The sequence below is a fragment of the Podarcis cretensis genome, assembly GCF_951804945.1.
Source record: "Podarcis cretensis genome assembly, chromosome: 5".
Classification (NCBI taxonomy): Eukaryota; Metazoa; Chordata; class Lepidosauria; order Squamata; family Lacertidae; genus Podarcis; species Podarcis cretensis.
The window spans coordinates 88,585,088-88,612,312 of record NC_137174.1 but is presented as its reverse complement, the minus strand read 5'-3'; the positions used below and the strand labels follow the sequence as shown (position 1 = coordinate 88,612,312).

General features: G+C 44.6%; 1 protein-coding gene across 1 annotated transcript in view; it reads right to left on the bottom strand.

Annotated features, from left to right (window-relative positions):
• Window positions 1-26,047, bottom strand: part of NLGN1 (neuroligin 1) — a 657,428-nt gene extending 631,381 nt beyond the window's left edge. The window contains exon 1 of the mRNA XM_079977756.1: window positions 25,437-26,047. The gene's annotated coding sequence lies outside the window, so the exon portion shown is untranslated. The remainder of the gene's footprint in view (window positions 1-25,436) is intronic.
• Window positions 26,048-27,225: the final 1,178 nt, after the last annotated feature.

Genomic DNA, 27,225 nt, shown 5'->3' with positions numbered 1-27,225 from the left:
TCAGCTCCAGCCAGCATGGTCAAGGATTGTGGGAATTGCAGGGCCCTTCCAGACTGTCACTATAATAACAATAACAATAACAATAACAATAACAATAACAATAATTTTATTATTTAGACCCCGCCCATCTGGCTGAGTTTCCCCAGCCACTCTGGGCAGCCTACAGCACATCTAAAAATATATTTAAAACACCAAGCCTTAAAAACTTCCATAAACAGCTCTGCATTCAGAAGTGGGTGGGATTCAATGGCAGACTGGCAAGTTCAAGTTGCAACATTTACACTGGATTTGAAGCTCTTGTCCAACAAGCCCACATTAAAAACAAACAAACAAACCAGACTTTTCTGGTATTGAAAGTGATGGGGAAATGCAACTGAAGGCAAAGGCTAACAATTGCTCGATGCAACATTTTATCACCTCTCTGCAAACAAATTGGAATGAATGCTCACTACAATGTTGTATAACCTCCCCACAATTCTTGTGCAATCAGTATGAACGCATCATACACAAGTCGTATAGAAATGGTCGTTGGGAAGACCCGTTGAAATTTTAGGCTCGCTAACTCCAATGGGTCTACTCTGAGAAGAATTTAACTAGCTTTGAGCCATATTCCACGACTGCATGGTTGCAGATGAAAAAACAATTTAGTTCTCCTCTCTGTGACATCTAACACAAATTTGTAATGACCCAACTGTTGGAGAAGGAGGTCGTATCTTGATGGTGGATCATGTGCATTGTAGGCAGCTGGTTTGGACGCAATCCCTGGCATCATCAGTTAAAATTATTTGGTAGCTGGTGGTGGGAAAGATCTCTGTCTGAGATCAGCTGATCTTTCTGGGTTCTAAATTACATAAGGAGCCTTGAATATAGGAGGTTGCCTGCTTCAGAAGTTCGCCATCCAACCTGTGGAGCGTAGCAGCAACACAGGAGGCGTTGAACAGGCTTTTCTCCTCTCCCAACATGATATTACTCACATGGGGGGGGGGTTATGCCACCTGAAGAAGAGGCCTTACAGGATCAGGGGTACTGCCAATCAATGCATTAATTGTTTGATAATAATAATAATAATAATAATAATAATAATTTTGCTGCTGTCTTATGAAGTATGGGACTGTGAATCACAGAGCTAAATTACTAAATCACTAGTTTCCAAACTATGTGTTACAGCAGAATAGAATGCCATGAGAAGAACTGAAGTTTTACTTAAAATTTAAACCATCGTTTTGATTGCATCCACCATTCTATGCTCCTTAGAATGGGAAGGCTGCTATGGCATTGATCTCTCTCTCCACCCCTCTCTCTCTGTCAATGTGACATCATCCTTAGGGAGGAGGTAAGGAAGCAATGAGATTTCTTGAGCAGAACATGCCATAGTTGAGAGGCAGGGAGGAATTCCAAAAGCATGACAGTTGCCTAGAAAACACAAAACACTCCCTGACCTGACTGCTCAGATGGGAAGATATATGGGCTATTCTGCAGCTGCAAAGACCATGCCTGCCTAGAAGACGACTGAGAGAACACACACCTATATTTTCTTTTCTTTTAAAAAAATAATTTTTATTAACAGGCCAATCAAATCACATTAATTCCAAATCACATTAATTCCAAATTACACAGCCAAATTTTAAATTTTTTGTTGGGGGTACCCATACTTCGAGCTTCGAAAGGGATCCAAACATCTCTCTTGCTGCTGCTTTAATAACACAGTTCTGCCCAAGTAGTATTCACAGTTCTATTCCATCTTCCACAATATGTTGTGTTCCTCATCTTCTAGTTTTCTTTATGATCTCTGATAGTCTCCACAAGCGCGCACCTATATTTTCAAGTATAAAATGCGCCTTCAGTTTTAAGCCAGGAATATGCCATCCCAGATACAAAAAGTTTTGGGAACATGAAACTGAGGAACGCAGGATCAGCAGGCTCACAGATCTAGCAGTAGTAGTGATAGTTGGACTTATCAAATTATTCTCACCACCACCACTATCTGTGTTTAACACTTTAAGGAGGTTTACGAGTGACAATAAATAGTCTAGTTTGGGAACACTCAGTGAATCTATGGGTGTGTTCAGTGCCAGTGCAAAAAGAGATCGTGCAGGGATGTCACTGTTAGAATTCCTTTATAGGAGTATATAAAAGTTATAGAATCACAGAACTGTAGAGTTGGAAGGGACCCTGAGGATAATCTAGTCCAACCCTCTGCAATACAGGAATATGCAGCTGTCCCATACAGGGATCGAACCTGCAACCTTGGCGTTATTATGCTCTAACCAACTGAACAAGAGAGAAAAAAATGGAACCAAAATGATCTACTAAAATCCTCTCTCATTTGTCCCTTTCACTCTCTAAGAGGGAATTCTCAGACTAATAGTGCAATCTGACGCATACCTACTCAGAGGTAAGTCCCATCGAGTTCAAGAGGGCTTACTCCTGGGTAAATAGGTGTAGGATTGCTGCCTTAGTCGCTTAAATCTGGCAGCACAACTTGTACAGTCCTGAGCCGAGGAGGCATTTCATACTTGATTTAGTCCAAATATACAAAATTGGCAAGCATGCCTGTCCATTTCCAAACTCGCTGCAGAGAATAAATTAGGCAATTCTGATTCCTCTTATCAAATACAACATAACCGGAACACTCAGAGTGCACTGGAGTCTTTCAGAACGGCTTTGGTTCTGCTCCGCACTATTGAAGTCGGTGACAGCCTTGCCAGTGAGAGCAAAGGATTAGGGGAGAGGAGAGGATCTTAAGGAGAAGGCTGTCTGCAGCAGTCATGCTCACGTCCCCTATGGACGAAATTTTCATATAAGCTGTGCATGCTGGGTAAATTACATCACAGCAGCTCTTCATTGAAGAACACGCTGCTCAGTCAGGAAAGATCAGGGGAAGAGCCCTAGCTCAGGTGTAGGAGCAAGGGCTCCCATGAGCATTAATGAGTATGGTCAATGTTCAGGATAATGGAAGTTGCAGTCCAGTAACTTAAACAATTAGCACACTTATCCAATAAGGTTTGCCCAGTGTTTCCTGCTTGAATGCCCCTACAGCAAGACAACAACAAAAACAGCCTCCCTGCATTTGGAAAACTAGCAGGTCAGGCAGCCTAGCTTTCTCCCTGACATCGTTTGTTTTCCAGACAAGGATTTTTTCTGCCTCTTATGGGAGCATTGCCAGTAAGCAGCCTTCTATCTGCAGCCCAAAGAAAACTAACCAAAAAAAATCTACTTAATATATAAACATTCATTAAAATACTCGCATTGCACACGTTGCTACTGAATACCTGCATTAATTTTAAATAGATTTGAATGGTGCATGGTTCTATGCATGGTAAAATATTGCAGGTAATACATTAGTCACTGCCATTCAGATCCCTCATTTTTTATCCATTGGTTTCTTGCAGATCGCCCCTGTTTAAGAACATAAGGTGAGTTCTGCTGGATCAGGCAAATGGCCATGTACTCCAGCATCCTGTTTTCACAGTGGCCAGAGACAGATGCCCTTGGGAATCTTGAAAGCAGGACCTGAGCAAACAATTCTCTCCCGTCTTCTGATTCCCAGCAACTAGCATTCGGAGGCAGACTGCCCAATGAAACATTAAAGAACAGTCTCATTATGATACACAGCATTCAGCTCCGTCACATGCAAATTCGGATCTAAACACAAAACTCAAAGACTGTCCTGTTGATTAAATTTTTGCCATTTATTATTTGCCAGTTACCATCACAAAAGTTTTTTTTTTCCCCTTCTTCTTCTCTTGCCAAGAGGTGAGCAAGTGGCTCCCTCTGGTGCCAAAACCTCTAGCAACTTCATTGAATTTATTCTCTCGGTTTCCTACTTAAATGGAAGCAGCATATAGACAGAATCAGGACCACGGATCAAGCTGGGAAATGCAATTATGAGCTGGCAATGCTGTCTATTTTCCAGAGCTGTAAAAACTGCAAAGGAAGGCAGCCCATTGTATACACATCCAATTACTGGCATTGCTTTCACATTATCGTTTATAACCGTGCCGATGAGAAAGAGGGCACTTCCTTACAGCAGCTGATTGTGGACTTGATGCTCCTCATGCATGCAGGTCTTGTGCAGCATTCATACAACACCATCCTCATAAAAATGCCTTCCCTTCTTCTCCCCCGCATTTCATTCCGATTCACTGTTTCCATGTTGCAGTCTTGACTTTGCAAATTTTCCATGGAAACAGTACATCCAAACTGATGTCACATCCACTCTATATAAGGGCCGGCCCACCCAAGAGGCAAGGTGAGGCAAATGCCTCAGGCAGCAGGATCCACAGGGGCAGCAGATCCCAGTCTTGCTCTTTCTTCCCCTCTTGTTTCTGATGTAGATTTTCCCTCACCCCTTGTTCCTGGTGGGAAGAAGGGCACCATTTTGGGGTCTGCCTCAGGTATCAAAATATATTGGGCCAACCCTATACATTTAAAGCACATGTCTTTCCTCTACAATAATCCTGGGGAACTGTAGTTAAATACATATTAAATGTAGATAGGACCAGAATGGGGAAATACTACGAGACAGTGCAAAACTTTAGAGAATGAAGAGCATCAAAGTTACATCCACACCATACATTGGAAGAACTCTTGTACCACTTTGGCTTCACCCAAAGAATCTTGGGAACTGTAGTATATCTGAAGGAGCGTCTCCACCCCCATCGTTCTACCCGGACACTGAGGTCCAGCACCGAGGGCCTTCTGGTGGTTCCCTCACTGCGAGAAGCCAAGTTACAGGGAACCAGGCAGAGGGCCTTCTCGGTAGTGGCGCCTTCCCTGTGGAACGCCCTCCCACCAGATGTCAAAGAGAACAACAACTACGCGACTTTTAGAAGACATCTGAAGGCAGCCCTGTTTAGGGAAGCTTTTAATGTTTGATGTATTATAGTATTTTAATATTTTTTTGGAAGCCGCCCAGAGTGGCTGGGGAAGCCCAGGAAGATGGGCGGGGTATAAATAATAAATTATTATTATTATTATTATTATTATTATTATTATTAGTTTGTTAGGTCCTGGGAATTTTAGCTTTGTGAGGAGTCTGCTGACAACTCTCAACACATTTAACAAACTAAAGTTCCCAGTGTTATTGGATGGTGGGGAGAAAGACATGGTTGTTAAAGTGGTACAGGAGTGCTATAAATGCATGTGTGTGGATGTGACCGCAGTCCACAATGAACTTGCATGTGGAAGCCCCCAGAGAGAGGGATGGAGAGCGTTTGGGATGCAAAGCAATGATGGATGACTGCTCAGTTCCACTGTTACCACAGCAAAAATTGTAGTATTCACTGTGCGTGCTAGCTACTATGCATGTAAATATAAGGGGCTGCTTTTCACTGGAGCAATGGGCATGCTACAAAAAATGAACCCATTCCATACGTATCTGCCTTTATATATGGGGAGGCGTATACTGTGTTTTTAATGCACAGAAGATATGTGTGAATCGACCCTCTGCAACAAATGTTTTTTATGCATTAAGGCTACATGTGAATCAACCCTCTAATCAATATAATAATATATAATATAGGAACAAGTATTAAAACTCCATCTCCTCTAGTTTATTAGATTACATGTTTATCTGCCCTTTTCTAAGTGAAATCAATGACGTTGTTAGGCACCACTTGCCGAATTTTCTGGATATGATGCCACACGCATGAATACGCCAGAGGTATGATAAAGTTTCACATTAAAACATTTGCGGAGGGGAAAGATTTATTATAATGAACATTAGAGTGCTGCGTTTGCCATAGCTCTGTGATGCCTGAAGGTCTGCCATCATTTAATTTGCAATTGTTGATTTGTCAATGGGATTTCAAAACAAATTACAGAACAGAAATTGACTGTGCAGTTCACCTAGTGGGAAAATGAACCGCTTTAGATACTGCTCTGCTCCACGTACACACTCCAGAGTAAATTTAAGCACGCATTCCTACGATGTAAGAATGCTTAGAAATAAAAATGAATGCAGGCACAAATGCTGGAACAACATAGAAAAAAGCTAGCAAGCTGCCTTATATTAAGTCAGGTCTAGCTAATGACTGCCATTTCAGGCAAAGGCATAGGAAGATCAGGTGGTACCCAGTGCAGAAAATTTCTTGTCACCCCCCCCCATTGATTTTTCCCCCCTGCAAAAATAGTTTTGCATTATTTCATATTTTCTTACAAAGGGATGTGGATTATGGGCCTCTGATAACAAGGAGGTGACTGTGGACAGATACTTAAATCTACAGGATGGATTGTGTTTCGGCTCCACTGAATTGAAATTTCAGCATTCACGACATATGAAAACAGCCAAGTAAACAGTTATTTTCATGGAGGAGGGTCAAGATATTCACTGAGATGCATGAAATTTCAGATATAGCTATATAATCCCTAGTGCAGGAAGATAAGAGCTTTGGAGCAGGCATTTTTTTTAAAAAAGTTTTTTTTTATGAACTGCCCTAGTAGGGCAGTAATTGTTCCTTTTTGACACGCCCCCCCATGATGAAACCCAGGGTGGACCGCCCCCCTTCCTACACCCCTGTCTCCAAGATTTCAGGGAGCAGGCATTCTCCCTACCTAGGCTCGACACTTAGGAACTTTTGCAGTCAAGCTATAGACCTTGAACAAAAGCTGCCACCACATTGCTTTCTCCTGGACATGGGTATCCTCCAGGTTTGCAAAAGGCAACTTGCTTGGTCACATCTAGGGCGCAACCATCGCTAGCAGGCTGGCCTAGAACCAATGCAACATGCTGAATTTAGCAATATGAATCAAAAATTATCTGAAGTGGAACAGATTAATTTCCTGTCTCAGGTGCCCCCCCCCCAAATGGACACTGAATTGGGGTTAAGAGTGGATCACCAGTGTCCTAGGCCCTGCTGTGACAATCCTTGGAAAACTTACAACTGCACCACCCCACACGTCTGATACAATGCACAAACTGGGTGAGGAGGGACCAGGCAGGATTCCAGCAAGCGTCACCACCAGTACTATGGAAATATTTGGCTGGATTGCAGCAGGTCAAGCGTTTGATTCAGAATGGGTGGGAAGAGGCAGATGCTAGGAATCTGTTTCTGACTCAGATAATATCAGTTATGGAGTTTGCCTCATCACACTTTTACGAGAGTGGCTCAGGTGATTGAGAAACTGATATAATGGTTTAAAAAAATAGTATTTGAAAATATATAAGTGGTACACAACATAAAATCAGTATCATGGAAACAGAGAGGCAACATAGATACCAGTAGAAGAGTATGATAAAAATAAATCTAAAAATTCACTCTTAATTATTTAGAAGACATCTGATGCTTCATGTATAGCAGTGAGAAGGGCATTCCAGAGTACAGAGGCAATGGCAGCAGGTGCCCATTTTCAGATCACTGCCCTCTGATATATTGTAGAGTACAGTGCCACAAGTTAAAGTTCCCTGGATGATCTAAGTGGTATTACAAATCTATGCAGTGGCAAGTGGTCCTTCAGGTACTTCCTGTTCCTGTGTAGGCCTGGCTTCCTCTCTAGGCTTCCTCATTTCCTGTATGGCTTCCACTCTAAGCATGGTTTAACAAAGTGGTAGGCAACATGATAGCTTCCAGATGTTGATGGAGTACATAGCCCAGTAGCCTCAGCTAGAATGGCCAACGGTCAGAGATGATGGGAGTTGTAGTCCAACAGCATCTGAAGGGTACCACATTGCCTATCCTTAGCTCAGTGTGTCACTTTCGCCCTATGGAGCCCTAAACATTGTCAACCTCTATTTCTTTTGCTTTGACTCCCATTAAAACAACCATTAAATCTGGTTTAAAAGTGCCTATTTCATGCAATGCTGGAATGCGTCTTGGTTGCCAATCACAAAGCCTGATCATTTTCCAAACAACACATCCTTTATCCATGCCTCCTTTCTTTCCTGAAATGGCCCAGCGTCGGCAGCCCGCAATGCAGGAATTGTGGGTATCAAGGCTTGATACCCAGGGTTGGTTCTGAGTTAGCAACTGGTGTCAGCTCAGATCCCTGGAAGACTCAACGAATTGTCGGAAGGAGGCAGAAAGGCAGGTTTGAGGTGTCAGAAGACACAATCAGTTCTTCCCTTCTAGCACTCAAGGAACCGGTTCAAAAACAGGCACCATTTCAAGAGTCCATGATGAAATAGGATCAATACCCATGAAGCTGAATGCAATGAGGATAATCGAGCAAGAATGCTCAGTGTTTACCCTAGAAGGCAACTGAAGTCTGTTGAAGAAATGACCATTCAGTTCCTTCTTTCCCCAGGAGTTTCATGATCAAGACGGAGTGTGATGGGGTCTTATCCTTTTATAAGGGACAGGTGAAGCCACCGTATTTATTTTTTTAGCAAGCAACACTGAAGAATGGTATCTGATTCTGCACTTCCCATTGTCCAATGATCAAAAGCTAAGGCCTGGTGTTGATTAGAGTTTTATTATATAGATCCACTTCCCATTCTGCATCAGCAACCATCAAAAATAACTCATGAGAAACTAAGGGTAAAGCTACGCATTTTGTCTACACAGTGGGGTCCCACAGAAAATGCCCTTTTAAAAATACATTGCGGAATAGGTTCAACTGTTAGGGAAAGGATAAGGGATGCATTTGGTTTTCACATTGGGCAATTTTTAATTTAGTCACTGCGTTGCACTGATATCTCACTTTTCTTCCATGATAGAACTCAAGGTGCCGTACATTTGTTTGCAAGATGGTCTCCCATCCAGGCACTGAACCAGACCCAGACCTGCTTAGCTTCGACAAATTTGTTTCATCAAATGCCTCAAGACCATGCCCTGGGGACCACGTGTCGGTCTGTAGCATATAGTTTAGACTTGCATATCTCTTATGACACTTTCTCCCCCTTAGTAGGAAGAGGTTAAGCACCTCCGATTTGCTAGGTGGTTTGGGCAATGTCAGAAACAGCCCCATTTCAGTGATTATTCAGAGATAGCTTTGAAAGGGGTTTAAAGTTCTCATGCTTTCAGAGTAAGGAAAATTCTTCCAGATCTGCTTTCCAAACCCACAGTGACATCAGCACACAGCCAAACCCAATTGGCTACATACTACTGTGATGTCACCCCCGATTAGTTAGGATCACTCACATGTCTAAAACAAAAAACGTCTGTTAGTTTCATTTGACATCAGCAGTCAATAAAACTCGTACAGTGGTACCTCGGGTTAAGTACTTAATTCGTTCCGGAGGTCCGTTCTTAACCTGAAACTGTTCTTAACATGAAGCACCACTTTAGCTAATGGGGCCTCCCGCTGCCGCCGCGCGATTTCTGTTCTCATCCTGAAGCAAAGTTCTTAACCTGAGGTACTATTTCTGGGTTAGCGGAGTCTGTAACCTGAAGCGTATGTAACCCGAGGTACCACTGTAGGTTGTGATGATGTCATCCTGATTCCCCAATCTGATGGGATTCTGCATGTGATTAAACCAAGAAGAGGAGGAAGCAATAAATAAAAGAACAGCAATGAAGCAAACAGATTTTAAAAAGTGGGACAATCTCATAATGTACAGTGGTACCTCAGGTTAAGTACTCAATTCGTTCCGGAGGTCCGTACTTAACCTGAAACTGTTCTTAACCTGAAGCACCACTTTAGCTAATGGGGCCTCCCGCTGCCACCGCGCCGCCGGAGCACGATTTCTGTTCTCATCCTGAAGCAAAGTTCTTAACCTGAAGCACTATTTCTCTGTTAGCGGAGTCTGTAACCTGAAGCGTATGTAACCCAAGGTACCACTGTAGTTCCCTATCCCCCACCCCACCCCCGGGAAATATTTCATTACCACCAGTCCAAAGAAACCCTTTCACACACACCAAATTGAAATGGGCTAATGATTGGCACAGCTGCACTCCTCAGCTATGTAGATTTGGACCTGAAATGGGTTGCAGCCCAGTTAATAGGTGCTTCCAATTGCGCCCTTTAGAGATTTACAATGTTGGCTACCCATCTCTCAGTCTGTAAGGCACCACTTCAGCAGACAAGCTTGCATTAGGTATTTGCACACAGCTTAGCCCAGTGAGTTGATGAGTTTTAAAGAGGCCTCTGAGTGCCCCTGGAATTCGAGCAATAACTAACAGTAAGCTTCACTGAATAGATCTAAAAGCTCTTCTCTCTTAACTGAGTGACTTTTCATTTTCACTGTACCACCAATTTAACAATAAAAATTGCCAGCCAGATATGGCTTTCTCTGGAGTTTCAGCTGCAGTTAAGCCCCTTTTAACTTTAATTTTCTAATAAATATGCTTAATTAGTGGCTCAGAAGGGTTTTTCCCCCCTTCCTTAATTCCTTTTTCAAAGTTATTTTTTTAAAAAAAGTTAAACGTTTCTCAGCTGGAGGTGAGACTTTATTGAAAACAGCGAGATAAGTTAATTCTGCAGAAGAAAATGCTGAACACAAAAGGAAAAATATGAGACAAGAAGTAGTCAACATCAAATACCACCAGCTAATGTGGAGTCCTTAAAGAGTGTAATTGCATTAAGTTCCTTTTTCATCTGAACTTTTAAAGTCTACCGAGTTACAGAAATTAATGGAATGAAACTTTAAGGAGAGAGAGGGAGCCTTGCGCATTAATTTGGATGATGTTGCATAATATTTTTGTCAGCTCCCCATATTTAAACATTGTGTACCTCCCACAGACTTCAAAAAGAATGCGAAAGGAGCTCCCTGCTGGATAGCCAACGGGTGTGTAGATATTTTCCCCTTGTCCTACGAAACAGTGTTTTACGCTCAGGAGTCAAAGAATCTAAGGAAATGTGTCTCTGGATTCTTAAAGCGAAGACTGATGTGGCACCAAATCTGTGGTGGGTGTCATTTGGTCACATGAGGGGATGGGAGAGCATTTCAATTATGTTCACATTCCAAAGGTGGACTTCCCTAATTTGCACAATAGGCAGACCGAAACCCAGCCATCCTTTGAAACTGGCACTTCTCCAATGCATTTTGCAATGCAGTTATCCAGCCAAGTAATGTGTTTGTGTGTGCTTTTTTTAATAAAAAAAATTGCATATACTGGGATAAAATATGCATAGAAATGAATATATTAGTGAGAACATACAGAAATGCATTGAGCTGAATTCAATGCCACTCTATTAAAAATGATCCATCTACAAAAGCATATCAGCTTAGTTGCCAGGCGGAATGACCCCCCCCCACACACACTGTTTTGAGGATTCTCCCAACCCAAGAGTCAGTTTCAGGAGTAGGGGCATGCAGGAGAGGCGAGGAAGGAGACCCCTCAGGCACAGGGGTTCCACTGATGGTGAACCCCACCTATTATATTTGTGAGAATTCTTTTGCAAAATGGTGTACATTAGGCAAATTTCAAAAAATAATAATCGTATATTAGGATAAAATTATATTAAATTCCTGATGAGGATTTTTCTTAACGGGGTGGGGGGACGGTGAAGTTTGCTGATGTGAAAATGTACGGGCAGGAAGAATGATAAACTGCGAGAAACCAAAAGCTACCAATTTGACCCTGCTTAGTCACATGGTCATTGCATTCTGAGGCATTTGTTCACAGGACGGGAAAGGCGCATGCAAAAGTTCACACCGCTTCTGCCACACTTAAGGGTGGTGGTGGTGGTTTTTAACACACGCTTGCTGTCTTTAAAACAAATACCTGCGATTTGTAGCAAATGGGTGTTCAAGCTATTTCCTCCGCAGATAAAACGTTTTGCCACAAATGGATTAAAAAAAATAAAAAAGCAACCCGAATGATGCGCAATCGGAAACCCTAAGCCAATCAGGGATCCTAGTTACAAGGAGGAACCCTGCACATGCACACCTGCGCATGCATAGGGCAGTTTCTCATTAACCCTAAATGGGTGGCCACTGGGGTGTGGCCAGCTGCTCCATCCACAATCAAGGTATGTGCTTCCCTTCCATGGGTTTCCTGCCCATACATTTTCACACCAGCAAACCTCCCCCCCCCCCCGTTCTTTTAAGAAAAATCCTCATCAGGATTTTAATATAATTTTATCCTAATATACAATTGCAGCTATGGGGGAAGAGAGGCTCTCTTGGGGTGTTTTTGCTGTGAACCCCTCCATTGTAGGCTCAGGTTGTGTATATGTGCAAATAAACCATATATCATAAAGACACCACAGTCTCTGCTGTACCCCATCCCGGAGGAAACACGAACCCTGTATAAGCTCCTCAAACCCCTGGAATCTCGCACTGCTCAGAGCTTGGGGTGGTATGCAACAGTACTTTATCTGTTTGTAGACATTGGTCACATGAGCCTCAGTAGGCAGTCCATCAGAAAAGCCAATCCCCTTGTGTAGACTTCCTCCATGTACACGTGATGTTTGCCCCATTGTGATTCGCTTGATGGTTACCTAGATTTTCCAGCTGATCTCTCTCTCTCTCTCTCTCATGGAAGGGAAAAAGTTCAAACCACTTCTGCCACACTTAAGGGTGGTGGTGGTGGTTTTTAACACACGTTTGCTTCAAGCAGAAATCAAACATCGCCCTGTCTCTCCCTCACCAGCTTGCTGCTTTTTCTTCTTGCTCACACAGCTGCAACTCCCAACTCTGGCGTTGTTCTTCTAACAGTGAGTTGAGGGAGGGGCCCCACCCATTTCACATAAAGCTCTTTTCATTTTTTCTCTTAATGGCCCATTGCCCAGGCAATCGCCTCACCAGGAAGCAATCCTAGCTTATATTTTAACACTTGCTTGATCCAAGTGTTCAAAGGGTACTCCCCTGCTCCCAAACTCATAACAGTACACTCTTCGCCACCCCTACCCCCACCCCGCCTTTGAAGGTATTTGTATTCATAAGCAAATTGATGCAGATGCAATCGGTTCATTAATTTCTTTAAACAGTCCTACTTGTTTCTCCCCAGTAGTGATGTATGGAAGTGAGAGCTGGACCATAAAGAAGGCTGATCGCCAAAGAATTGATGCTTTTGAATTATGGTGCTGGAGGAGAATCTTGAGAGTCCCATGGATTGCAAGAAGATCAAACCTATCCATTCTTAAGGAAATCAGCCCTGAGTGCTCACTGGAAGGACAGATCCTGAAGCTGAGGCTCCAGTACTTTGGCCACCTCATGAGAAGAGAAGACTCCCTGGAAAAGACCCTGATGTTGGGAAAGATGGAGGGCACAAGGAGAAGGGGACGACAGAGGATGAGATGGTTGGACAGTGTTCTCGAAACTACCAGCATGAGTCTGACCAAACTGCGGGAGGCAGTGGAAGACAGGAGTGCCTGGTGTGCTCTGGTCCATGGGGTCATGAAGAGCCGGACACGACTAAACGACTAAACAACAACAACTTGTTTCTCATTTCAAATGAGAGACCCACTTTGCTGGCAATTCCTCATCACTTGTTGCCCCATCTAGGGTGCCGATTGGCTGCAGTGCCTGCATTCCAGTCAGCACCGGCACACAAAGTAGGCTGCATACACACTAATCCATATGTCGCACAAAAATGTAGTGTTTCCTTAATCCAGAATAGTTTGTGCTCTTTATCAAAATGCTGCTTCCGAGCCAGATTCTGATGTCCACTAGGCTGAATGCAGTCACTTGATACACATTTGAAATCTCCCTGCTTGATTAGATTACCACGCCTTTTCCTCCCTGAACATGTCTCAAGTGAATGAAGAAGGATCGCCATTTTGGTGTACATTTACTCACAACACACACATACACACGCACCCCAATTGCCTTCATCTATTTTCAAACAAACAAACTGCTTTCATCTGTTTTCAAACTGACACACAGTGGGGTAATCTCCAGTAAGCTTTTCTATTCAGAATGAAACCAGTTTCTCAAAAAGTGCTTGGCAGAAGCAAAAGAAATAACAAATAAAAATGCAATAGATCTAGATTGTGTGTGGTAGGGTTGCCATACATCCGGAATTTCCTGGACATTTCTGGGATTCCCTTTAATGTCCGGGGAAATCCAGATTTGGGTGATTTCTGGGGGTGAGGAAAGCTCTAAAACCTCTATTTTTTTGCAATTTTTGCACACACACAAAAAGCTCAAGAACGTTGCCTTAAAAAGCTAAACTTTTCTGTCTGGATTTTCACTTTCTAAAATATGGCAGCCCTAGTGTGTGGACTACCGGGGGGGGGGGTGTCGATAAGTACTTGGTCTCCATAGATTCGAAAGCAAAACATCATGTTTACACATCCTTAACCACAGGAGAGAATGTACATTGTATTGTCACTCTCACCCCCACCTCAACTTACTTATAGATCTGAGGATACTTTCACAGACCCATGGCCTGGTTGAGATGCTTACTGGCTGTGATGGAAAACCATAATTCCTCATTGGGGTTGGTGTTTCATTTTTTAAAAACATACTTGAAAATCCAGGATCTAAGATAAAACTGCCAGCATTGTGGTGCTTTTATACAAATCAATGATGTAGCCATAAAAATATCAAGCAGTCTAGAAATGCTTTATAATAAATAAAGGCATGAAAACTGTGTACAGTCTGTACCTGAAAAGGTGTATTGTCAAAATGAGCCTCTGCTGGAATCTTCCTAGTGCCGTAGGCAATGGGGAGTAAATATTCCAAACAAACAAACATAACTTGTATCAGAGAGCAGGTCCATTATTTCTAGTAGGTCAAGTGAATGATTGGGAGGACCTAAGTAGACCTGGCCTCTGACAAACTTGTATTCCTGTCTACCTCTCCAGGGTTTATCGATGGATGTACTTGCTGTCTATAAGGAATCTAGACAACATATTCCCACTTGCTTCTGAACCTCCTGTTCTTTTCCTGAGTCCCTTTTACTCATCCATACCTTAATTAATCGCACTGCTGGTACAATAAATTTCACACACCCTATCTGCACTGCATTTTCCCTAAACACACACACACCAAGAAAATCGAGTCTCCAACTCCACAGTTGTTATACACTACTCTCCCTCGCCCTGCCCTCCAGCAAACTCGGTATAACAACATCAAGGTTACTTAGCAAGGTTAGCATAACCCACATTCTCTAAGCCACAGCTCCATCCCTCTGCATTATGGGTCTAATAACGATAAACTTGACGTGGACAGGAAAATGGTTTAAATAATTACAATAACATCTGGGGACTCTAGGTTGAGAAAGGCTGGTGCAGACTGTTAGAAATTCAGCTGTATGGTGTGTAGTGGAATATTCCATCATCCTACCCCACTGGTAATGTTCTTCCAGTACAGGCCATTCATGGTGATGGGATACTAAGCAACGTGGATTAAATATACCAAGAAGAAACAAATCCATTCTCGGGTTTTTCAAATCCATCAGTTCATTTACTAGAATAATTGTACCTTGGGTCAGGCCAACAGTGCATCCTGGGTCCAGACCAGATGCACTGGTCTCTTGAGTTTCTTTATCGATTGGAAAGTCCAATCAATTCAAGATCTGCTAGCACTTAGAGGGATGCTTTAACAAATTGCCCTTTGTGGCAAAACAACATTTGACCCCTTGGTCCCAACTCCACATTTATTTGCAGTCTGCCAGAAATATATCAGCTTTTTCATTTCCATTTGTTTCGGAGTAGAGCTTGTTTTTCTCTGATAATGTAAATGCTAAGGCATGTAAGCAAAAGTTTTTGGTATAAAATATAATGCAAATGTAGGACTGCCACCTGATTAAATAAATCACTCATGTGAGTTGTAATTGATTGATCAATTACCGTATTTTTTGCTCTATAAGACTCACTTTTTCCCTCCTAAAAAGTAAGGGGAAGTGTGTGTGTGTGTTATGGAGCGAATGCAAACTGCACAGCTATCCCAGAAGCCAGAACAGCAAGAGGGATTGCTGCTTTCACTGCACAGCGATCCCTCTTGCTGTTCTGGCTTCTGAGATTCAGAATATTTTTTTTTTCTTGTTTTCCTCCTCCAAAAACTAGGTGTGTCTTGTGGTCTGGTGCGTCTTATAGAGCGAAAAATACGGTAATTAAAATCCCCATGTTTTTCCAGACTGTTAAAAGGGGGGGGGAGCATACTTTGTGCCTGCTATGGACATCAAAAAGCAATCTCAGACGTGCCATGCCCTCCTGCATGAGAAAGGAAGGCGAATGCTAATATGATGCCTGTCATCTGTAGCTTTCATAACTACTTTATAGGATATATATAGAATATCATTTAACCTAACCGATTAATTGACTGAAGTTTGCAACCCTAAATCAAAGGCTTTGCAATAAGTGTAAACAGCATTAAGGCTCAAACACGATCACTGCAAACCAAACCAAAGTAGAAGTTCCTGAAAAGCTTCTAAAAAGTGCAGTCTAACTTGAGTCCATGGGGCTACTCTAAGTATGACTCAGCTGGATACAACATCATGCATCTGCCCAAACCTAAGGCTACAAGAGGCCATAAGAGGCCACACTGCCTTCTCCTTTAGGTATGAAAGACCCTACACTACTACCCTCATGGAACCCATTCCATACCTATTTTCCGCCAATGAGTCCATCAGATCTGCCAAGGATCTTGGGTCATTTCCTAGGCACAGTACAGGTGTTGACCATTTGGTGGACGTCCAATTGACAAATGATCACCGATGCACTGGTCCTTTTGGACCCAGAATAGGGCAGAATGGGGTGCAATGGGGAGGAGTGGGCTTACGCATGCTCCACCAATGCGCACGCGGACCAAGAGCAGAACTGCCGCACAAAATGATTACTGCCTGTAAGTATAGGAACAAGTCATACTTCTTAGGCATCTTCGTTCCCACACAGGAACTGAGAGTGCACTGCTGAATGCAACTCCACACTGTATTCAAACAATTGTCCGTCATTGCTGATTTCTTCAGCAACGTAATCTTCCAAGGAGCCATTTGAAAACCACTGGACTAAGTCTTTACGGCTCCAGTGATCAAATCCAACACAAAAAAAGCAGTCAATTCAAATACAGTGGTACCTCGTCTTAAGTACTTAATTCGTTCCAGAGGTCCGTTCTTAACCTGAAACTGTTCTTAACCTGAAGCACCACTTTTAGCTAATGGGGCCTCCTGCTGCCGTCGCACCGCCAGAGCACGATTTCTGTTGTCATCCTGAAGCAAATTTCTTAACCTGAAGCACTATTTCTGGGTTAGCGGAGTCTGTAACCTGAAGCGTATGTAACCTGAAGCATATGTAACCTGAGGTACCACTGTAATGGAGTGTAGATTGACCCACCTACCTCTGAACCAATGATGAAGGCCTTTTGAGAAGCTCAGACAGAAGGCGCTCACACCCTACTGGGGATGAATGGACAGAAGCATCTCTTCTTCTATGCAGGACTAGGAATAATTGTAGGCAAATTTTCTTTTGACTTAAATCGGGTCCCCATGGTAAAGTCCCCACCCCAACAATGTATACTGCCCATCAAAGGGCTCAGTAAGACTCCTGGATTTGTTGCTTGCCTAAGTCTGAAGAACCAAGGGAGGTTGCAATGTGTGCTTGTGAACGGCATTGGCTCAAAGGGGAGGGAGACAAGGTGTGCAGGCATAGGGTAGCATTCTTTCCCATTCTACAGAGCAAACGGGGGAGCTGTATCCTACCTCTACCAGAAGTTACCCTTATGAGATTTAATTTACCATACACCTAGATCAGCAATGTTCCCGGTGCAATAATGAATGACTTAGCTGACCTCCTGAACCCTAGCGTTTGCCTGCAATTCACTACCGTTTAAGGATCTCCTCTGTTATTGCCGCATTCATGGGCACAGGAACCTGAAAGATTTCGTGGCAGCACACAGACAAGACCAATTGTTTCAAAGGCAGCTGAGTCGGTTGTATTTAAAAGGGAGAGAGTACTTGCAAATGAAGCAAAGCAGTTCTGCTAACAGTACCCTGCTGATATCATTATTCCTGCTGATATCATTATTCCTTTACTATCAGACGCTGTTTTCAGTGGCCTTGATCCACATGTTTTTGGAAGTACCTTCCCCTGCCCACATTCAAAGAACCAACAATTGCCGCCTAGTTTTGGGAGAGGACAATTCTTAATTAACTTTCAGGAGATGGGGGCTTGTTAGGAACCGCAGGGGGAGAGGCTATTTCTGACTTTTCTTCTCCTCTGTTTTTTCCACTCTGCTAAGCCCCTGCTCTCTGAAATTTATTTTGAGTTCTCCCCCACCCCCCACTCATGCTCCAAACTCTTCTCCCAAGAATGGGGCAGAAAATGTGGAGTGGGCATTTGAATCCACTGCTAACTTTCCTTCCCTCCTACCTAAGAGAACACTTGCTCTCTTACACCAGTGTGGTGTAGTGGTTAAGAGCGGTAGACTCGTAATCTGGTGAACCGGGTTCGTGTCTCCACTCCTCCACATGCAGCTGCTGGGTGACCTTGGGCTAGTCACACTTCTCTGAAGTCTCTCAGCCTCACTCACCTCACAGAGTGTTTGTTGTATGGGAGGAATGGAAAGGAGAATGTTAGCCGCTTTGAGACTCCTTCAGGTAGTGATAAAGCGGGATATCAAATCCAAACTCTTCTTCTTCTTCTTCTTCCATGTTGATTGCTGAGTCAACAGTGTGGACTACAAGAGGCTGCCTTGCACAGAGTCAGACGACTGATTCATCTAGCTCAGTATTGTCCTCACTCACTGGCAGGTTTTCTGGGAGGGTTGACTCCCAACCCTACCTAGAGATGTCAGGGATTGAACCAGGGACCTTTTGAATACAAAGCAGATGCTCTGCCGCTGAGCTATAGTCCCTCCCTATCATAAATCAAGCCTATATGATGGATATCCTAGGAGCGGTTCATCAACCAAAGAAGACGCTTAGGCTGGAAATGGGAACCTCTGTCCTTGGAGGTCTTCAAACAGCAGCTGAGCACAAGTATCTGTCAGGAATACATTAAGTCAAGTCAACTTCTCTACATTTCAACCACTCTGTCCTTCATAAACTAATCCTGAGCCAAACCCATGGGTTTTCTTTATCTTTTAGGATGTTTATCTTGCTCAGGCCTGCTTTGTGTGCAAGGAGCTAGGTGTGCATACATGTCTCTCCACATTAGATCTGTGCTGTGGTGAAGAGGAGCCTGGCTGTGGCTCATAGACAGAATTGCAGTGGAAAAGAAAATGGATGATGAACAGGGCAAATTACACTGGATGGCTGGTGATAGAGAAGTTCTGCTCAGCTCATTTTCCTCCACGATCTACTCTGTGCTTGTGTTTTTGAGCTCTTCATCATGACTTCCCACATTTTCCACTGGAAGACAAGTCAGTCTCCTTGTTCTCTATCTTTAAAACAGGTGTTTTTCATTATTTATTTATTCAACTTATCAGTAAGTATTCCCTGGGTGGCTGCCAACAACACCATCGTTCATATCTATCATAAAATCAGCAGAAATAATAGGTAAAAAGGTAAAGGTACCCCTGCCCGTACGGGCCAGTCTTGACAGACTCTGGGGTTGTGCGCCCATCTCACTTAAGAGGCCAGGGGCCAGCGCTGTCCGGAGACACTTCCGGGTCACGTGGCCAGCGTGACATCGCTGCTCTGGCCAGAGCCAGAGCCAGAGCCGCACACGGAAACGCCGTTTACCTTGCCGCTGGTAAGCGGTCCCTATTTATCTACTTGCACCCGGAGGTGCTTTCGAACTGCTAGGTTGGCAGGCGCTGGGACCGAGCAGCGGGAGCGCACCCCGCCGCAGGGATTCGAACCGCCGACCTTTCGATCGGCAAGCCCTAGGCGCTGAGGCTTTAACCCACAGCGCCACCTGCGTCCCCGCAGGTGAAATAATAGAAATAAGAGACAACAGAAATAATAGGCAGAAATAATAGGCAGAAATAATAGGCAGCAGAAATAATAGACAACTGCAAAAAACAAACCATATTTGTTTCAGTGACAGTATAAAATAATTTGAGACTTAAAACACAATTTAAAAGCCAAGGTGATAGAAAAGGACTTTGTCCGGTGCTGGTAAGGCCACAAAGAAGGCACCAAGTGAGTCTCTCTTAAGAGAAGCATTCCATAGCTGCGGTGCCACTACCAAAAAGGCTATCCCTCTCCTTAGTGGTCACCTATCTCAGTTCTGTGAATATGAAGAAGGATCTTAAGATTCATGTAGACATTTGCAGGGAGATGATCCTAAGGCATTTTAGAGTTCTATAGATTAAATGCAGCACTTTAAATTGGGTCCCAATACCAACTGAGAGTGAGTGCAGCTGGGAAAGCATGTAGACATAACATGATGAAAATACCCAGTCACAATACCATGGGGGCTCTATTTTGAACCAACTGTAGAGGCAGCCCCATCCACAAGACATTGCAGTAGTCTATGTGAGGGGTTACCAGTTGGCATCCATCCACCTCAGGGTGGAGATAGTTGCCACCCACAAATCACAAACACTCTGTGCTGAGAAGTGTAATTCTCTCCAGCCTCACATAACTCTAGCCAACCACATTTTCAGAGGTGCCCTTATAGAAACATGGGACAGGTACCAAAATATTTTGGAACCAAATGTCTCGCTGGCTTGGTCGCCCCCAAACTCACAGTGCAGAAGAGCCCACTGCGGCGCTCTGACCGACGGGCAGGCTTTTCCCCGGACTCAACTCTTGGGCCCCTGACTCTCGACCTGGAGCCCCTGAGAGCCCGGTGCCCGGGTGCCCCACACCCCTAGCACCTATGGGTAAGACGGCCCTGATCAAAGTTTATAACCTCCAAGTGAGGTTATATCTCACTCTCCAAGTGGATTTCAGCATGCAAGGAGCTCTAAGCTGGTCACTCCAGCACATGGCTTTAACCAGCCTCTTTTTGTTTCAGACCAGAATGGAATCTGAAACAAATATTTTTCTCCACCAATAGTTTAGTAACTTTTACCTTTTGTAATTAAGCAGCATCTTTTTTGACTGCTGTATAGAAAAGCACCTGAATCTGACATTTGAAGAGTTTTGCAAGGAGTCCGTTGTATGACTTACTAAAAACATTTGTTCTGTGTCTATGCTAGGGAAGTGAGATAGCTTGGAAAGAGTTTTTAAAAGAGGTCATTTTAGGGACTCACTGGAAGGTTTTACACACCTTTCTTTGCTGCTTGCACTGTGGTGCTAAATCTCTGCTGGGGTTCTCTCTCACCCAAGAGTGCTTGCCCCAAACATGGGTCTTGGCTTCCAAGATTCCAACACTTTTCACCATAGAAACCAACAGCAGCAATACAATCAATGACACATCGACAAAGGGTAGATTTCAGGGGAGGCAACCCAGGCAAAGAACTGGATCATCTGGCTAGGAGGAACACCTGCCCGATACAACCACTAAGCAGCTGAATCAAAGCGTTCATATGGCATGAATAAATACAGATTTATAGATCATAGCTATGCATTTATCATTTTATGTGGAAGAGATAAAGCATGTTTCAAACAAAACAAGGTATCCAAAGTTGAAGCAACTGGGGCGGGGGGGGGGGGGGTACTAAAGATTCTTATTGCTGAGGACCAATGCTGAGCATTGGGTGCAACTGCTTCCAACATCAGAAGCACTATGCCTCTGAATACCAGTTGCCCAGTAGTGGACTGTAGGGTTGAGCTATAGCACTTACTTGACTCCCAGCAGCTGGGTCACCGCTGCAAACACACTAGCAAGAACACCTTATTGGTTCTGCCAGTGTGTTTGCACAGTGCTGACCTCCCTCCTGCCTTGCCGTTCCCACTCTCCCTCCTGGGGAGGAGAGGCATCTCCACTTCTGGGAGGTCAGGTATGTCCCACAACCCCACCCCACCATCTACTACTGCAGCTGCTGGGATGCAAAAGTGGGGAAGGCACTTCTGTGCACAGGTCCTGTTTGCAGGATTCCCATAGGCATCTGGTAGGCCAGTGTGAGAGCAGGATGCTGGATTAGATGGGCCTTTGGACTGATCCAGCCCACAATAACCCCAGGCGTTGAGAAACCCATCTATGTCTATAATAGAATGCCACAGAACGTTCAGATGAACAGCTGGGAGAAGGTGGCTTTCCTAAAGCTTCTCAGCTGCTTCATGCCAAAGACAAGACTTGAACCACTGTTCAGTGGATGGGAGTCCATGCTAGAGTAAGCAGTCTTGAGTGCTGCAAGCCAGGCAAAATCATTCCTGCCCGTTCAGTGTAGTAGCCCCCGGCAGTGGCGTAGCGTGGGGGGTGCAGGGGGGGCCGGCCGCACCGGGCGCAACATCTGGGGTTAGGGCAAATCCACGGGTTAGGGGGCGCAAATTACTTGCCTTGCCCTGGGTGCTGACAACCCACGCTACGCCACTGGCCCCCGGCCCCAGGAACAAGCCCTCCAAGGGATGATCAGAAGCCACATAAACATTTCACAGCAAAGCTACAAGGTAATTCTCTAGTTAAGAAATTAGTTTCATTGATTAATTATATTCAATACTCGGCGGCCTAGAGAAAGAGAGCTCACATGATGAATAGAGCCTATGTTTCTAATGATGTTTTCCTACAATGAATGATTTGTCAATACTGTTAAATGGAACTCCAGCTGAAACGTGGGGCGATATATTTAAAACAAATGATCAGAGGCAATCAGATACACAAACGTTGTCTCTAGTATCAGCTGCAGAAGTGTTTCAGAAGAGGCAACGAATGGGAACAAGGGGCTTGTGGGGGGAAGTTAGGTAAGCGTAAAATCTTTTTGTGGGCTCTTTTCTTCTTTTTTGGGGGGGTGGGGGATGAGAGGCTTCAGCGGCTGGGGGCTTCTGTGATTCGTCGGAAGAGGGGCTTTTAAAAAGACATTTCTTTCTGTTATTCATCCTAAATGTAAATGGTGGATTAAAGAAGGAAGAAAAAGAGGAGGGGAGACAAACTCCAGCAAATCCCATTAATAAAGAAAGCATGAAAATAAAGGCAGCAGGGATGGACTGGAAGGAATATATATATATATATATATATATATATATATATATATATATATATCCTCCTTCTCCATCACCACTTCCTCCAGTGCTGCAGGAGCATTAAATATATTCTGCTGAAAAACTGAATGCCACAGTCCCTGCGTTTATTTAAGAGGATTGCAAAGGCTAACGCCAGAGCCAGCCGACTTACTACAACATTTCACTTCCCCCCTCCTTCCCTTTTAATCAAAACATGGGATCGGATGGTCCAAACCGTGTTGCCCACTTGGGTTTTGTGCAAGTCACTAAATCAGCCCCTGTGGTGTCTTAGCTCTTTGTCTGAACCAAGAACAATGTGAATTTTTTGGTGCCCTTTTGGTGAATGGACCCATCCCATCACCCCTGTCCCTAATCACCCGTGATCTTCTCATCAGATGTGCCCTCAGTTCCCTGTGGCTGTCAAGTGGCAAAGAATTGCTGGGTATTTCATATTGATGGGTTTTTTTATTTTAAAAAAAACCATAACAAAAGATCTATGGTCAAATGCCACCCAGCATTTCTTGACGACACCTTTATTACCAAGAACCCTTTTAGCAATTGTTCACAGCAATTAATTATTTTGGAAATGGATGCATTAAAAAAAAGGTTAACATTTATCCTTAGAGGAGCACAAGTAATTTGTGATAGATACAGACTGCTTTATTGGAACAGAGAGATTTTATTTTAAGACAAAAAAGGACCATTAAATCCCATAAAAAGCAGAATATTTCTGCAATTAGCTGCTTGCTGAAAGCCTTGCTCTTTCCCAAGTATGAACCTGGGATATAAAATATGGCCCAGAGAGCTCACTGATGGAGACCAAGGATCTATATCGCTGAGAGGCCAAGCCTAATTTCTTTTATGTCACCTTCCCCTTGCCTCAGCTCTAACAGCTTCATTGGGTATGGTTATATCCCAGGGAGAGTTAATTGCAATTCAAATGATTCTTTGTAATGCAAATAAATTCCAGCCAGGTGTTTCCCACCATCCTTTTCTTTACACCACTTCCTGCCCCTCGTAAAACAGGAGAAAGACCTCTACAGAACATGTTTCAGCAGAGCGGATGAGAATCGCCCCAAGAAAGTAATGTGGAAGGAAATCACCCGGGAGGGGAGAATAACTATAAGGGAAATAACAGACATGTTATGATGATGAAGAAGAAGAGAAGGCCAGGTTGGGTTGGTGCCAGATCCTGCGAAGGAGATGAACTGAAGTGAAGGCAGTTGCTCCAAGGGGATGCTTTATAATCTATCAGCGCCTCTCTGTAGCCAGCGTTTGAACACTCATGCACAAATGCACAAGCACACCCATCACCACCCGTCTCTCTGACTCCTGGTGACTGATAAGCTACTGCGCTTAACTCACACCGAACAGCAATGCCTATGGAAGAACCTTGTGTGGCCAGAAAGCTTGCAAATGTTCTCAGTGCAAGCATCTTATGTTTCCCAATCTCCCTTCCCAACCCTCCTCCCCTTCAGTTCATTTGCCTGATTCCACTGTCTTTCCACATCCTCTTTCCTTCCTCTGTTTCCTGGCTGCTGCTCCCAGTCATTCTTCAGCTGCCAATAACTAGCAAGCACCAGGCACAGAAGATTCAGTTGCACTAGCACCCTTGTGATTCTCACTAACACTTCTCCAGCATGTTGCGTGGGGGTGTCTCTCACACACACACCCTCCGTGGGGCTTCCTCCTTGCCCCCCACAACTGCACGCTCCTCTGCCAACGCACCTCTGTCTCGCCCCCAAAAAAGACTTTTCTCTATCCTTCCCAAACACAGAGCCACTTATTAAGAAGCTGGTCACTAAGGAGTCAAGCCTAGATGAAGTATATCACAGAGATTGCAGCCAGAGGCTGAGTACCACAGGAGAGGACAGGTCAAGAATTCATGCATTTTAAAAGCACAGGGAGAAGAATATGTTTGGGGAGAGTGTTACTGGAAAACTAGCCCATTGCCCCCCCCAAATCCCACTGCTTCTGGCTTTTTGAAGCAAAGATTATGGGCTTTTTCTCCGCTAAGGGCAAATATGAACAGAGCCCCAAACGTACAACCAAAGCCTTAATCAATAAATGCCCCCCCTCCACTTCTACACGGATCAAGCCGTCTCCTCCACCCTATTCTTAACTGATGGTGCTGACTCCCTCGAATTAAAGGGGCTTTATTTATAAGAGCTGCAGCAAATACCTTGATATATAAAGACTTTTTAGTTCCACTTGTCAAGTTTCTCCTAGGCACATAAATAATAAAGGCCGGCTTTTGCCTGCTGCTTATGTATGCTGTGTTAATGCAGACTGCTGTGGAAGAAGAGGAAGTATACCCCAAAAAGGGGAAAGAGTGGGGGGGGGAGCTGTTCCTTTAATCAGAAGATACTGGCATGTGTGTTTGAAATCCTTCTCTCTCATACAGACAAAACATGCCTGGAGCAGACATAAACTCTTATAATATTGGAGGAGGGGTGGAGGGTTAATCAGATTTAATACTAGAGTGCACACAAAGACAATTCAGATATATTTTGCGGGGGAAGCATAGGAGAGACTTGGACCTGAGGTGGGGGGGGATGGCGGAGAGAAAAATGAACCCCTTCTGGGGAAAGAGATGGGGAGAAAGAGGCAAGTTATTAGAAAGCCCAGATAGATAACATGCTGGCGTCTTGGAAAGGACAGAAATAGATGCCTTACCTTATCAAACTACTCCTCCTTTTGTACCTGCTCTGCAATCATAAATACTTGGAGAAGAAGAGGAAGCTAAGTTGAAGGCTGGGTCTTGTTTTAGGAAAAGGAAAAACAAGGGGGGAGCAAGCAACGTGCATGTCTTTAATGCTCCTCTTCTGGGAAGGGACTCGACGGAAGAATGTGCCAAGCTGATTCCTTAGTATCCATTAGCTCCCTAGAGGATTCCAAATGTCTTGAGGAGAGGAGAGGGGAGAGGCGTCCAGGAGAGGTAGGGTGGCGAGAAGAAGGGAATTTGGTGGGGAAGGGGAGGAAGGAGAAAAGAGGAAAATCGCAAAATCTGTGCCTTTCTACATCCAGCGAGGGGCTGTCGCTGCGACCGATCCTACACCAACGCCCCCCTCCCCACTCACCCCACCCCCCCAAAAAAGGAGCGGGAGAAAGGAGAATTTCAGAAGACGTGTCTCGCTACAAACTTGGCAAGCCAAACGTAGAAACACGTCGGGAGAGAGGAAATTAATTTCTAAAATTATTTGCAGAGAGAAAAGTCACTTGCAAGGAGGGGAATTGCAGCTCTGTATCTATAGATAGATATCATGCAAAATCCCCAAGGGTGATTAAAAAAATATTATTATTACTATTATTTTTAAAAAAAATTAAAAAGGAAGAAAGGAGAGAGGGATGGAGGGAGAAGGGGGATCAGGGAAGAGCAGCACACAGTGGCCCAAGGTGACGGGATCACGAAGGAGACAGAAGGCTGTACATCCGTAGGCAAAGGGAGCATCAGCTGCTTTCCAAATTCGAGCAAAGGCTCCTGCAGTTCAGTTGCCTTTTTCGCCCCCCTTCCGCTGCTGCTGCTGCTGCTGCCGCCGCCGCTGCTACCTGTAGACATAAGAGGGAGGCGCGGGCACGCTCAGGCACGCGCGCGCGCTCACGGGCACACGCCGCTACGCGCGCCGAACAGCCTCGCAGCTGTGTGCGGAGCGCGCGCGCGAAGGGGCGCGCTTGCACAGCAGCAGCAGCAGCAGCAGCAGCCGAGGCGAGCACAATCAAAGCTTAGGAGAACAAGGAATGCATGCAGGCTTTCGTCCACCTCTAGCTTTTCCCCATCTCCATTGCATGGGTGGGGAGAAGTTGCAGAGGGAGGTGGGGGGCAATCCCTGGGAAGCGAGGGGATCCCTCGCTTGGGGAGGGGTGGGTGGGTGGATGGGTGGGCGCGCGCGCGCGCGCCTGCGCGCAGAGCCCTCGTCCAAACCGCCCCCGCTGTTAGCGTTCACTGACACCCCCCCCATACACACACACATATGCATGAACACACCTCCCGTTTTTCCGCTTTGGCTAGCAGCAGCGTGGTGGCAGCACTGAGGGTGACAAAGGTCCCGGCGTCAACTGTGACGTGGAACAGGGAAATTAAAGAAAAACGGGGCGGAGGGGGGGGGGTCCAAACTGTGTGTGTGTGTGTGTGTGTTTCGGGCCGGGGGTGGAGACGGAGGGAGGCAGCAGCGTTTCTGCAAATGCTGGCCTTCAAAGTCCGTCCCTATCCTTTCTCTCCCCCAATATTCTCGTGCAGAGGTGGAACTTCCAGGGAGAGAAGCAGGCCGGCAGTATAGAATCGGGGAGTTGGAAAGGAACCCCCGGGGTCATCTAGCCCAACCTCCCGCAATGCAAGAATTTCATCTCGATCGTGCATGACAGATGGTCACCCAGCCTCTCTCCATTGTAGGAGAAATCCACACACTCACCACAAGGGAGCCTATTCTAGTGTTGAACTGCTCTTACTGTCAGAAAGTTCTTCCTG